The following is a 15163-nucleotide window of genomic DNA, read 5'->3' on the forward strand; positions in this document are numbered from 1 at the left end:
GGTGGGTGCTGTGGGTCTGTGTGGGCGACATGAGATGGATTGAGCCACCTTCCTAGCCTTGGTTTTCCTACTTTAGTGATATAGCATAAGTCTATAGGATTGCTAGTAAGACAACCACAATTTTGCATTACAGTGTTGACTTCTCCAGAATCAGCCAATATTTCTGCTTCAGCGTCTGCTTTTGTTACTTACGAATTTTGTCACCGTTTCATAGGATGACCCTCTCTGCAGAAATGGGTTTTCATTTGATAAAGGATTCTGTATTAAAATGATTTTAATACAAAAGGTGTGACACGTTTTGTTGTCCTTTCGCCGTCAGATGACTTGCTTCTGAAAGGAAGCTTTCAGGGTGAAGGGGAGAAGCCCCCTCCTGGTCTCCTTCCAGGCCGTCCATACAGGCTGCCTTCCAGTCACTGTGCACACTTTGACCTAGACACCTGGCTGTGGGAACGCAAGCTCTGTCTGTGATGCCCCTGCAGGCTTGTTTGGGATGGCCAGGGACTAAGAGTGAGAATTGCCAAGTTCAGTTTGTTCTGACACCTATCATTCTTGTAGTGTTTGTCTCTTGTGGTAAAGACTATGCAGAGAGGCGCAAGGCTTCCCATGTAGGCCTGGAGTCCCTTCATGCCTCACTGGGATGGTCCCCAGCTCCCGTTCATTCAGAATGAGTGTCCCCAGCACCCAGAAGCTGCTCACACTGAAAACTCATCCACTAAACTTCATCTTGAGGGGAGGGGTGAGTGAAGGGACTTGTATTTATGTCAGTGCTGGACAGATAGAGGGCATATGCATAGTCAGTATATGTTGGGTTTCATCCTGTGCACAGGTGGCCCTCCCTGTTCCAGAGGCCAGCTGTCTGAGTGGAGCTCTGAGTCACTTCCACTATCTTCTACCTCAGTCGCTTACTGAGGCAGCCGAGGCAGGACTGTTGTTCCTTCTTAGCCCAGGCCCAAATACCTTAGAGTTGTAGATCCTTTGGGACATGTTTTGTTTGCTTGCTTTGATTTCTGGAGTATCATTGTAGTTCTTTGATTTGAAATAGTACAGAAAGGGAGTAAGTTTTTTGTATGTGCCATCGGGGAGAAGGTTTACCATACAGCTGGAGGTGGCTTAGAACATAGAATGAAGTAGTTAATAGACTACCTTTCCAAAAGAAACGATAGCATGTGTGTTCCTTCCCACAAGTCGTCTTTTCTTACAGCTTCACATTTAATGGACTAGGAACAGAAGGAGCCTTAGCAGTGATGCTCAAGTCTTGCACATGTGTGGCATGGTAGGGAGAGTAAGTGCTCTGTCAACTTTGCATCAGCTTCTACTCATCTTCCTTCATGGGAAAAATAAAATAAAATCACTGTTTTGTCAATGACAAAAATCCCAAGATCTAATGGTCTTCCTCAGCCTAAGTTAGACTTTGAGATTTTCAACAGGAAATAATGGGAGCTTCTCAGAAAACTTAGCTATATGTACTCCTGCCCGGTTTTGTGCTGTCCGCCTACTAAGCTTACAAGGAAAAAAAAAAAACAAAAACCTAAATGGAAGAGGAAATTGTATTTCTGCTATTGGCCGAAGAGGGTTCCAAGCATCACGTGGCTGTTGCTGAAATCTGGAAATCCACTTAACCCAGGCCATTTTGTCTTCCCACACATTTGGAATGAATGCTGAGAGGAAAATACCTCTGTAGAAGCAGAGGGGCTATTTTTAGATCCACTCCTATTTTGGGTTTCATTACTCAGAAATTTCCCCTCGGGGGGTCAAGGTCATATGTGTGCACCATGCTTGATGGGCTTCCTTACTCTGCTCTGTATGTACCACAGTCACCCGCAAGTCAGCACATCACATGCCATGCACATCAGTTGTCATCTGAGAGTAAACCCTGCGTCAGCCCTGCCAGCTGTGTTGGACATCCCTGTGTTGAGCATGTTTGGAGGTCAGGAGGTTAGTTTAGTTTGGATTTGCCTCTGGTTTCAGTAATATGTTTCTCCTGGTTCCTAGTGCCAGTTCATTGGCCGAACCGACTATCCCCTTTTACCTCAAAAAGGGGGGGGGGGGGAAACAACTTGCTTTCAAAATACCAGAAAAGTAACCTTTCTTATGGACATTAAATAGTAAATATTTGTAGTGCCAATTAGCCAGTAAGTACTGAAGTGTCAAATTATAAAATCACAACAAATTTAGTTATCGATCTAATTGCTTTTTCCCCTCTTAGCCACTCATAAATTGGGCAATCTCCATTCTACACAATAGAATGAGAGCTCTTTGGTAATAGCCTAGCAGAGGCTTTAGGAGTGAGGCGACAAAACAATTGGAAACAGACTGATTGACATCAGCTCATTCCAACTTCCTGTTTTGTAAAGCAAGAGGGGATGTCCTTGATTCACGCAGACTCCTGCTTTCTGGAAAAACTGGTCTGTTTGGGGGTTTATCTGCTTCCTGAAAGCTTAAATTGATTATGTGGTAGTTAGCAGGAATGAGTCCATTTTGGTGTGGTCTAGGCTGTTGAAGCCTGTGGGAGCTCAACCCTAACAGTGGCCTCTCACAGTTGTATCAAAACATTTACTAGGCTGACATTGAAGATTTCTGTCAGTGTGTTTCTGAGTGTTTTGGTCCCAAGCAGGTGGGCAATGCTATAGTGTTTTCCAAATTCACTCTGGATGATGGTTTAATGGTGTGTTTTCTGTTACACTTGGAGGCATGCAGGCTGATGTGTTGATTACCTATTGATTAGCTCTGTTTCATTGGTATGCAAATGTCTGTCATAAATGGTAAAAATTATATGTACCGAAGAACTACTTTGAAATAAATTTCTTTGTAATTTACCATTAGGAAATGTTTGGTCTGTATATTATCTTATGTTCCTGTATACTTGGAGTCACGCAAAACGTTATTTAGTGAAATGCAGTCACAAATGGAGAAAGTTTAAGAAGCCCTCTTCTACCTTAAGTTCCTTCCTGTATAACCCAACGCACATGATGGCTATTTAGTCATCTAACTTCATAGTGCAGTCTTTACGAGTTTATAAAACCCTGATTGAAAACATGCCTTCCACACTGCTGTTTTCAGGGATGGTCAGGAGACAAAAACAAGAACACAATGAAAAAAAAAAAATAGTCCCATATTTACTGAATCCTGGCTCTTGGAGTCATTCTTTCTTTGAAAGTCAATCTCGTAGAAACATTTCTCCATTTGTTTACCTACCAAGAGATGTGTAGTCTCAGTCCTAAAAACTTGGTAGGAATTATGTAAGCTTGCCTAATTATACTCGTTGGTTGAAATGAGGCAGAAAGAGGCTCAGCTCCATGTTGTGGGTCTGATTTTCTTCTGAGCAAGCCCCCAGAGACCCTTTGGTGATGTGTGACTCTGGGCAGTGGCTTCCATCCCCATCAACTACCCTGAATGTTTTTCAACCTATAATTAGCAATTGAATTGAATGAAAAATAGATTTCTGCCCACCACTCCCCATGCTAATAGTAGAATGTTTGAGGTAATGGAATAATAATATGGGCAGATAAATATAATACCAGTCAACCTAAGCAATACACTGTCCTTGTTTTTTAAATTTGAGGTCCTGTGTTGATCAACTGTTTGACCCTGGAAATAGCTTTCAAGTTTGCTATAGATGAAATCAACCACAGGGCAAATCCATCACTTCACAGTCCCTTCCTGAGAACAGGTGTTGGGAAAAGGTCCTTCCCGAGTGCTGAGAGGTGAGTTTCTGTGACCATAGGAAGACAAACTGCTGCTGATAGCCTGTGTCAGCTGCAAGAGCGACTGGGCTAACGCACAGACAAGCGTTTCTGGGAGGGAAAACCCACTCAGCTTAGAGGCCCTGTCACCAAGCATCATCTTGCTAGAGGCCATGATGTGTTACATGGAGTGTAACATGGAATCACTTCTTGGGCTTGGGTTTCTTTCTACCTCTACAAGTTAAACACTTAAAACAGATTTAACAAAAATTCAGTGGAGATTTCAGAGAGATTAGAATTTAAGAAGCATTATTCTGTGGCATGGGGTGGGGGCATTCTGCCTACCATTCTTGGTGTCTGAATTAAGTTTTCCTTGTTGAGCAGCTGTCTACTTGGCTGCTGATGGATCTTTTGCAGACCAGATCGTTTGAAAAATGATGCTGAGGTTAAGACAAATTAATTAGCATGTTTCTAGAAGGTGAGTGGTGAGTGATGTAACTGAGGCCGGGGCCAGGGATGGGGGTGGGGTAGGGTCCTGGAAGGAGACCTTTTTACTTTGGGGATCTTCATTTCCCTCTGCCTCCCGTTTTTTCTTCCACCATGTGGCACCCATATTTCTTATTTAAAATTTAACAAATTATAGTTGTATGCTAATGAAGTCCAGCATTTTATTTAAAGATACTCATACACTATGGTATGATGAAACCAAACCAGTTAACCTGTAGCACTAGCATTTTAAATTTTCTCTCTCTCTCTCTCTCTCTCTCTCTCTCTCTCTCTCTCTCTCTCTCTCTCTCTCTTGATGGTGGTAGGGTAAGAATTCTGTAGTCTTGAACACTGGTCATTGCATATTGCCAAGCCTCCTGCTTTTGCTGTAAACTCAAGCCCAAGAAATAGTTTACTTTCATTTTAACTCTTTATAGAATATTGGTACAAACAGTTAGAAAACATGGAAATAATTCCTGATGCCGGTGCAGACAAAGAGTAAGAAGAAACAGGGATTGTGGGAAACAGAATCCAGTTGTTGCAGTTGGGGAATGAAAATCCTAAGCTAACGGAGTATCCAGCTGTTTGACAGTTTATAAGACCACAATTGAAATAGCTTTATTATCTTTAAGGAGAGTGGTCCAGGGTTGAGAGTCTGGGTTCCAGTTTCAGTTTTCTCCCTCATTAGCTGTGCAACTTCGGCTAGCATATGTGGCTTAGGCAGCTCAGATTCTCACTGGAAACAATGTCAGTAATGAAAACCACGCCACAGGCTTGCAGTTAGAAGAACTTGGTGCTTGCCATAGAATGTACCTAACTAGATGTTATCATATGGCTGGCTAGTCAGGTGACTCAGTGGAGTGATCGGTATGTTTGTGTTATTCAAGCATTTTTTGAAGCCCTAAGCTATTGGACGATGAGCATAGCATTTGAGAGGCATCACTCAAATGAGGATTCCATTAAGTAAAGTCTGAGGTGATGGGCACATTTGATAAATAGCCTGGTCACTGAGCACTTAGTCAGGTGCCATGTAGCCCCAGTGTGTTGGCTTGTTTTGTGTCAACTGACACCAGCTAGAGTTGTTTAGGAAGAGGGGACCTCAATTGGGAAACTCTTCCCATTAGATTTTTCTGTGGGCAAGCCTATGTTGTGTTTTCTTGACCAGTGATTGATGTGAGAGGTCCCCAGCTCATTGTGGGCAGTGCCACCCCTAGGCTGGTGGTCCTGGGTTGTTATAAAAGCAAGTGAGTAAGCCGTAAAGTGCAAGCCAGTAAGAAGATCACCTCCATGGTTTCTGCATCCAGGTTCCTGCCTTGGCGACCTTCACTGATGAACTGTGGTGGGTACTGTAAACTAAAAGAAACCCTCCCCTCCTGAGTAGCTTTTGATCATGGTGTTCTATCACAGCCATAAAAACCCTAACTACGGCACCGAGAGTTAGTGCTGTTTTATGTCCTCTCTCCAGGCAAGAACACTGGGGAGCTGTGCTGTTATTTCTGGGTCAGCTTCTCAGTATTTTTTTTAGCAGCCTTTTCTATAGCTGGCTAGAGTCTGCTTCTGACTGGCCATCTCACCGCACAGAGCCATCACTGCTTGCTGTGCAGACTCAGGCATTAGGAAGCTTTAGTGAAGGCAGGCCAGCGGTTGCCTTACCCCCAGAATTCCTCCCAGTGCCTGGGCTTCCTAAAGTTAGATGGCTTGCTCACTGGGAATCTGAGTCCAGTCAGAACACCCCTGCTTGGGTTTCTTCAGAATAACCTTGATTTCCTCGATTTTTGAGTCCAAGGATGGGAAGTTGTCCTTTCAGATCAATGAATCTCCTAAAAAGAAAGAGGACATTAATAAAGGAGACTGGGTGGCTGGTCTCTGTCTCCCCCCAAACACTCCCATTTAGTTTGAATGTGGTCCACTGAGTCCCATGACATATCTCCTAGGCCTTCAGGGACACCGCTTCTAAGCCAAACCAGGCAGATCTCTGAGCCAGCTGCTTGAAAGAGTTTGGGTAGTGCATCCATGCGGCTGGTGCATGAGGGGTGCATGAGGTGGAGCAGAGACAGGCTTTACTTCATTGAATGACTAGCCCTGAAGACGGGGAAAATAGCCTTAATTACACTTAATAGGGGGAAGTTCCCTTTCATGAAAAGAATCCCAATTTTAAATGGTCAATTTATGCCTCTACTGTGAGAACTTTACTCAGCCCCCTCCCCCTTTGGGGATTTGGGGGTTGGGGGTTATTGCCTTTAGCAGAAACCATCTCTAGCAGGGGTCTTTTGAGCTCCTGGGTGTTTGAAGTTTCAGGTAGTTTCCAGCAGATCAAAGGGAAGAAGTTGCTGCAGAATGCTAGTTTTCTGTCCAATAGTATTTTCAATCAGCAGAGACTGCTGGAAGATGAGAATTTTCTTTCTTGTGGTGTTGGGGATCAAGCCTGGGTCCTTGCTGACGCTTGGCGCGCCCCATCCCAACCTAGCTGCAGTCTATAAGTGGGGCATTTATTTTGACTGTGGCTTGGCTATCTAGTTTGTCATTGCCACACAGTCTGGCTCCTGCCCATGCCTTTGATCCTGCACCGTGCTCACTTTTCCTGTCCAAGGGTTTTCAGAGTGTTTCAAATACCTTTGCTGCTTTGGTTCATAGGCACGTCTAGCTGTCTCTCCCCTCAGGCCTTTGGTCTCCGGCTGTAACAGTCTTTCTGTACATATTCGCCTGACTGCTTATGATCATGCATTTCCGGTGATCTTCCCAAGTATGCGTTTGATGACTTTGCATCTTCTGAAGAGTCACTATCTACCCCTTCAGAATCCTGTCACTCTCTGAATAGCTTTCTTTGTCCATCCGGAGTGTAACAGAGTCCTGTTGGTCTCCTTCCACAGGGGCTCATGCTGCCTGGCGTACTGCTGGATCTCCAGTGTCTAGAATAGTGCCAGAAGATGTTCAATAGATGACTGTTAAGCAGATGAAGTACTTTATAAGTGGTTTCGAAAATTTCCCCAAACTTCCCTGGTTTCATGTACTTAATGTACAGCCAAAGTTGACAACTTTTCTGTAAGCTGCTAAATAGTAAGTGTATTAGCCCAGAGAAACAAAATGTCTCAATGACAGTGTATGCATTGGCCTGGCTGTGATCCAGTAAAACTTTATTGGTAAATATCATGGAGGCGTTGCCAGCTTAGCCCATGCTTCTCCATCCTGCATGTTGTGGACTCTGTTGTGGCTTTGAAGAGTTCCTCTCTGGCGTGAGGATCTGTTTGCCTGGGTTGCAACTGATCAACTGTTCCCATTCTCCTAGGAAAGAAAGAGAAACATAAACTGTGTGTAAACTGATAGACACATTCCCAAAGAGAGACTTCCCACAGGTGGTGGGGCATCAACTGTCATAGAAGAAAACAATAGGCACTCATCTAATGGCGTAGAGTTGAGGAATACCAGGAGACTCAAAACTGAAAAAGTTTATTGGCTATCCTTGGCCAAGCTAAGCCAATATAAGATTGTATTTAAGCTACTCTGGGTTAATTTATATAAATAGTACCTTTAGGAAGCAAAGTGATCCATGACCATAGAGTGGTTTGCATGACTTTTTCCTCTAAAGGAAGAATATGCCATTGAAGAACTTGTGTTTACAAAATGTGCTGAAAACCAGGATCGACACAGGCCTTACTGTCTTGAGTAAGACCCTGCCACATGCTTGAGCTTTCCTTAAAGCCAAAGAACTCTCTCTTTTTCCCACACTACTCCCTGAAGCAGGAGCCAGCTGGTCAGTGGGAAAAGTCTCTGGCATGCCATTCGAGACATTTGAAGAATTGCAGATTCTCAGTTGTGTACCAAGTAGTTTCCCTCTTGAATTAACGCTCTGTCAGTTCTTCTGGACAGTTACAATTGGACTTACAGGCATCTTGATTTAACACACCAAACTGCATCACTAGAAGCCAAAGGGCTAGGGGAGGAGTTCAGTTTTTTGTTTTTGTTTACCCACTGTGTGGGTGTGTGGGTGTGTGGATGTGTAGGCATGTGGGCATGTGGGTGTGTGGGCATGTGCATGTGGGAATCCAAAGCTATATATAGGATTTGAGATTTTATTTCCTAAGTGAGGCTTCACAGCTATCAAGAATCTATTCAGAAATGCTCCTCAAATCTCATTTAATTGCTGTGTCTTCAAATTAGTGTGTGTCTTGGAGGAAGTAGTTTAGTCTTTCCTGGTCTCTACCTAGAAGTCAGGTGACCTCTAGAGCCCTTTTTCTAGTGTATGATTGTACTTGAGCTACATCCCTCAGTTTTCACGCAGAGGGGAAGTGCAGCAAGGCCCGTATGTCTTTTGAAGCTGCTGGCATACATCCAGGCTGTATATGCATAACATGTTTCTACAGGATCAGTGCTCTTTTCAGGATGACTAATGGAGATGCCAAGGAGTTTGAAGAGCAGCACTGAGGCCTTCTCATCAATGAATGTGTGGCCATTTAGAGACAAACATGGAGTCTCATGGTTTGTGTTAATGTCATTGTTCTTGCTCTGTTTTTTGTTTTTGTTTTACCTTTTTGCTTTTTAGTGGGGCTTCCTGTGACCTTGCCAACGAGGGGAAATTTTGGAGATCTGAGGTAGATAGCTGTCACAGTCCCTCAAAGAAGTCATTCTCAGACTGTGACTGCCATAAGGAGTGGGCAGCTGCTCTTTCCAGCCTTCCGGGTTCCCTTCTAAGACCTAAGCGTCCTCTACAGCATCATTATAGTTCATCTTTTTCAAAAGCCGCCCGAGATCATTCTCACTGGAAGTGCCCCCTTTCATATGAACTTCCTGTACTTAATACCTTTTTAGTGAGTTGCTGTTGTGTCTCTGTCACTCTGTCTGGAAGGACATCAGTGTGTCTGGAAGTCCAGTGTGGTTTCATTTATTGTTACCTACCTATCTAGACAGCCCCAAAGTCTGGGTCTTAGCTTCCCCTTCCCTTCCCCCTTTCTTCATGTGGCTTCTGAGAGGTTCTAAGAGGCCCAGAGTGTGGCCTCTGAAGTTCTTTGTTTCTATCTATAATGGAGAAATAAAAACGATACCTGGATATCTGAAGCCATTCATCTGCTTACGAGACAGATGGATTGAAGGCTTAGTGAAGCTCTAACTACCCCCGTAACACCTAGGCTATCTTCATGTGAGTGATTTTTGCCCCAGTAGGTACATCTTGAAAGTATAATGATTACCCAACAGCAGGAGTGTACTGGTAGCAAGCTTATAGTAGCCATCCATTGCAAGCATGTTCTGAGTGATGTTTCTTCCATTGTAACCTTTGGATCAAGGAGACTTAGCTCTTCCTGTTGTTAGATCACTCTAGAATGGGCTGGCTGGTATATAGAATATTGGGGGAAATCCACTTAAATTCATGTCTCTGCTCTGCTACTTTGGAGATCTGTCTTGTGGAGCCACTTATGTGCTCAGAGATAGTTACTTAAGGGGCTGGAGAAATGACTCAGCAAGATGCTTGTCAACAAGCTTTTTGACCTGAGTTCAATTCCCAGGAGCAACATGAAGTAGTGAGCCAACCCCTTCCTCCCCTCCCCTCTCCTCCCCTCCCCTCCACATGAGTGCCTCTGCCGTGCCTGGACGTGTGCTCCCTCCTTAATAAGTGTAATTTTAAAAGACAGTTACTTATCTATAATGGAGAAATAAAAACGATACCTGGAACCTATACCTCTCTCTCCCAAGATTGTTGGAAGCATCACCCAAGTGTTTAAGGAGCCTGGAGCTATAGCTAGGAGAATATGTGCCTTGGTACACAGTTCTGGGCTTAATCCTCAACTTTGCATAAATTGGGCATGGTGGTGCACGCCCATGATCCCAGCCTGGGTTACTTGAGTCCCTATCTCAATAAACAAACAGATACATAAAGAAACAAATAGCCTCCGAAAGGTCGGAACTTCCATTGTTAAGAAATCTCATGCTGCCCCATGCTTAACACCAGGTGTTTTTGTAGTTATATAAAATAAGTACTCCAACCTGTAATTAGGGCTGTCTGTTAACCCACATAAGGGCCTCAGTTCCACCTGTCACACCCAGCTTAGACAAACAGGCCGGTGATATCCAGTCACACACAGTTTCCCTGTGTTATCCTTAGTTACTTCCTAGACAGGAGAGGGGCGTAGCTAAGGCATCCTACACTGAGAGCAGAGCACACAGCTTCCTCACCAGGCCCTTCTCCTCTCAGCCCCTCACCCCCCACCTAGTCAGATCCCTTCCCTGTGACATCCTTTGCAGGTTTGAGCGTGGAAATTCCAGGCCCTTGACACTGCCCCGTGCTGCCTGCTTCATCCTGCTCCTCCCTGTTACTGGTTTGTGTTATATACCCCACCTTTTTAAAACTCTGTGCCCTTATGGGGATAGGCGTGCATGACTAACATTTCAGACTGTGGCCTGGCTAGGAAAGTGCTCTTAATGTAATTTCTGAAGACCCCCTAACTAGCAATAAAGGGGATTTTCACTTTTGAATAACTTTAACATTTTAGCACCTTACATACTAAAATTTCTACTGTTTCTAAGCTTCAATGAGTAAGCCGTGGACAGGTGTAAGGGTCTTGGGACGTCATCCTGGCAAAAGTTACTTAACCAGAAACGGAGTAAAGGAGTGTTGCGTTAGCCAAGCACATCGGTGACCAGCAAACCTTTAGAGCCTTCTAGACAATGAGACATTCATGCTTGGATTTATGGTTCCATGGCTAGGTTGACTGTGAGGTTGATCCTTAGAAACCAGTACAGCTGCAGCTTGAAGGAGGTGGGACTTCATTACTGCTTCCCCCTCCCCTCCACTGGCAGTTGTGGGGGACAGGCCCCAAGGCCTCTCATATGCTAGGCAGCTGCTCTGCCTCTGCACTATTCCCCCAGCTCAGGGTCTTCCTTGTAAATCTATGATATATCTTTGTCCTGGTTAATTTTTTGTCAGCTGAGTGAAGTTATCTGGGAAGAGGAAGCTCAGTTGGGAAAATGCCTCTCAGATTGCACGTGGGCAGGCAGGCCTACAAGGTATGTTTTTGCGTTCACAATAGATGTGGAAGGTCCCAGACCACTGGTACCACACCTGTGCATCTGGTCCTGGGTAGTATAAGAAAGCAAAGTGAGCAAGCCTTGGAAAGTAAGTCAGCAAGCAGTCTGCATCCTTGGGCTCTGCTTCAGTTCCTGCCCTGACTTCTGTTTGTGATGGACTATAACTCTAACCTGAAATAAGCCTTTCCTCCCCACGTTGACTTTGATCATGGTGTTTTATCACAGCTGGAGACAACATACCAGGCTTTTAATATGAGTACAAATTGGTTGAGGTGGTGAATACTGACTGTCCTCATGGTCTATAACATTTAGGAGATGCTCAGTAAATGCTGGTTTCCATCTTGTTTAACGAAATGGGACATGAATTGGTGTCTTTCTTTTTTAAAGACACTATCGGGGCAGACATTCTGTTTATGTTGGCCTGAAGAGCCAGGAGAGGGAGTTTACTGAATTATATAGTGGGAACAAGAGCCGTTTGACTTGAGGTCATATAGAGCTGGTAGCTAAAGGATGGCACACAGACCTACTCATCCCTCTTGCCTCTTTCTGAGTCTTGCTTTTATCTTTACTGGCTTCATTTGGGAATAGTTTCTAATTTATGTTAGAAAGGGCACCTACTGTAAATTACAGCTGTACACGGGCCTTCCTCATTGTGATTCAAGGGAAAAACACACTCTCATCTGCAGCATCCATTTACCTAAAGACCTCCAAGTCTTCCTGGGTTCCCATAGCATCTCTTTGCCTGTCCCTGTCCAGAGGATGGTGAGTGTGGGTGTCTTTGATTGCTGGCCATGTGTCTCTACTGGGATCTAGATGCGTGGGCCGTCTGATGAAGCTCATCAGTAGAGTTACACGGGTGAGGAGATGGTCGTTCCCTCTGTGTGTCTGTTTCTGTCTCTGTCTCTGTCCTGCTCTCTGTCTCTCTCCGTGTGTATGCGTGCTTATGTACTTGAAGAACTCCTTCCTTTGGCTCTGCATACTTTTAATTGAGATTCTGGGGTACAGGTCCATGGTATACTACCGGGAATCAGAGGCCATCTTGAAATCATGCATAGCACTTTGTATATGCTTACAGAAATTTTTTTTCTTATGCTTACAGAAAAATTTCTTCTGAGCACGTTGTATAATGCACTCTTTCCAATAAAATTAGTAGAGAGTTTTTGTCCTAAAGTTTCTACAAATTTTTTTGGCGTGCCTTTTGCCAAATATTGGGAGAACTGGTAGTTTCTTTCTCAACAGTGTCTGTTGTAAGGTTCTTCTGACTCACTCTCCCCTGCCTCCATGTCTCCACTGGGACCTCTCTCGAATGAAATTCAGAAAAAAGGAAAATGGTTTTGAAAACTTGGCTAAAATTACATGTCTTCAACAGTTGGAACCAATTTTGTGAGGTTTTTTGTGTTTGTAGTTGGATAGCTTATCAATTGTGGTGGAGCATAATAGCCATAATGGATGAAATGAAGTACCTGTCTCTGCGTCTCTTCATGTTTCCCCCATGAAGAACGCGTGCAGTGCATTACCATTTTTCATCTCCATGAGTAGTTGTGGGCAAGAGCATCCTGTTCTGTGGGAGGTGGTCAGTTCCTGGGGCCAGCAATGGACAGAAAGACCTGGGCCAGCACCCCTTGTTCAGAGGGACCTCGGTGTCCTTGGGGCTGGGCTTGGCAGTTCTGTGCATCCTCCTTGCTAATCTGGGTACAGAGCTTCCCTCCAAGGATCACAGACTTCCTGTCCTCCTGCCCCTCCTCCCCAACATGAATCATTTTATATGGAGGATCGATGTTCTGATCTTTGTATTCTTGCTTGGCTGCTCAGGTAAAATCAGGAGGAAAGTGCTTGTGGAGTGGACCCTCTGACTTCAGAATGAGGCTCAAACAAGGCCACAGAGCCTTCCAGAACAGAGCTGAGACAGGCCTAAGGTCTCCTTTGGGCCAATGTTCTTTTTATCTAGCTAGACCACATCTCTCAGCCAATGTTTTAACAGTTTGTCCGTAATGTGTTCGTTTCCTCATCACACATATCAGGTGTAAATTCTCTGAACTAAATTGGTCTTTTTCTCTGTTAAATCGTTAGCAGCAGTAGGCAGAATAGTAACGCTGAGGGTAACACTAACGTCAACATGCTATCTCCATGCATCGCTTAATGATCAGCTACCTGTTGCCTGGGTACTAATATTCTTATTTTACAGATTAGAAACCTGAGGTTCAGACACGTAGGCCTGAAATATACACTAAAGGTACTTAGGAAGTGATTGCTGAATGGATGCTGACATGGCCAGAGTTCTTTGATACTCTTATGTAAAAGATGACAATTCAAAGAACTGTCTTGTTCTGATTCCATAGTAACTCAGAGAAGCTGCCGGTTAGGGAGATTGGGAGCTGCTTTGAGTCTGACCTTCCGACCCTGCTAGTGTCACCACACCCTAAAGGTCAGTGTCCAGGGAAGCTCGGAGGCAGCTCTGGTTGTACATTTACCTGTAGACCTGCCGCTGCAGGGTTCTCCACTACTCTGTGTAGATGCTGATGCCTGCTTTGTACAGGAAGGAATTTCCTTGGAGAGTGCTGGATCGTGTTCTGAGAAGCCGCTGAGTTAGTTGGGGTAAGAAAGGCCCTTTTCAGGGCTCTTTGTCTAGTGTGGCCTGAATGTAGGACCCCTTGGGGGACCCTTGGGATGCCTTCTGTGTTAATGGTCTTACTCATACCAGTCAGGCACTGTGTGAGCCCCAGGCCTGCGTACAGATGAGTGCTCACTGTCCTGTGGGTGGAGGGGCTTACCTGCTCCTCCATAGCATATGGTTAGCCGTAGCTGTGCGTCTAACCCTCAGTGTTGGGTTTGTTTCTTTCTGCCCTCAGCTGTGTTTCATCTCCCAGCATAGTCAGCACAGCTTCTGTCCAGTAGCTTCATTACACTTTGCCCATGTTCTGGTTGTATGTAAGGTAAGAGAGCAAGTCCCACAGCAGTGAGTCCTTTGGAAGTGGAAGTGGAAGTGCAGTTTGAAATCCCAGACATTACATCCGTGAGGCGCCTCTGAACCTCCTCTCTCAAGACCACGGGGCTTCCCACTCCTCATTGCTTCACAGTTGAGGCATAAGTCTGACCCCAGCCTCTCTGAAAGCTACCTGGGATGGAATAGAGAAGTCTAGAGCCCAGTGCGGTTGTGAACTAAGGTCTATAAGGATGCAGTTTACATCTGCCTCCTTCACTCCTATGGACTGATCATGGGAGCAAGTACCTATTAGCTTCTGGAAGGAAGGAAAGAAGGAAGGAAGGGAGGAAGGAGGGAAGGAAGGAGGGAAGGAAGGAAGGAAAGAAGGGAGGAAATTTGCAGATTATCATCCCATACTGAATTGCACTTTGGGAATTTGTTGTGTATGTGGGCAGAGGATGAATCATGCCTGTCCATAATTGTGCCTATGAACAAAAACTAGTTTGGAGTATAAGTGTGTGTGTGTCTTTATGTTGATTCAGTGTCTGTTGGCATCCATCCTGGTTGATTTTCCAGTATGAGCAGGTACAGTTGTTAATCAGAATATTTTCCACTGGGCTTTACCGGACACTCCCTAGTAAGGCAGCTCTATGTTTCTAAAAGCAGTGACCCTAAAGGCCAGAGTCCTGGGGAGAGGACTTATCAAAATTCTCTCTGCTGTGGACCGAAAGGGACCCCTGATCCAAGCAGACTGTCCTGAGGGACTATTCTTATGGGGTAGAAACTAACACCTGTGCGGTAGCCATGACTTCAACGTGAAAACACAGCTTGGAGCCCAGGGAGGAAGAGGCATTGTGTTTAGAGGTAAGCACGGTTTTCCTGTCTTATCTTCAAGTGGGCTGAGTGCTTCCTTGAAATGTAAAGCCCAGATGTCTTCACTTTGCTATTTTGAGGTCTTTGAAAGTTATACCTGCCTTTTATTTGCATGTTACTTTTCTTATTATTTTAACAATTGTTACCAGTGTTTGCTGGTATCATTTGTGATCAGCCGTCT

General features: G+C 44.7%; 1 protein-coding gene across 4 annotated transcripts in view; it reads left to right on the forward strand.

The window, feature by feature from the left end:
* Positions 1-15163, forward strand: part of Daam1 (dishevelled associated activator of morphogenesis 1) — a 158230-nt gene that overhangs the window by 30428 nt on the left and 112639 nt on the right. The window contains exon 1 of one of the 4 annotated variants that reach the window (XM_029484531.1): positions 13412-13781. The exons of the other annotated variants lie outside the window; for them this stretch is intronic. The gene's annotated coding sequence lies outside the window, so the exon portion shown is untranslated. Of the gene's footprint in view, positions 1-13411; positions 13782-15163 lie in introns of those variants that run through there. 4 annotated transcript variants of the gene reach the window in all.

The sequence above is a fragment of the Mus caroli genome, chromosome 12 (assembly GCF_900094665.2).
Source record: "Mus caroli chromosome 12, CAROLI_EIJ_v1.1, whole genome shotgun sequence".
Taxonomy (NCBI): domain Eukaryota; kingdom Metazoa; phylum Chordata; class Mammalia; order Rodentia; family Muridae; genus Mus; species Mus caroli.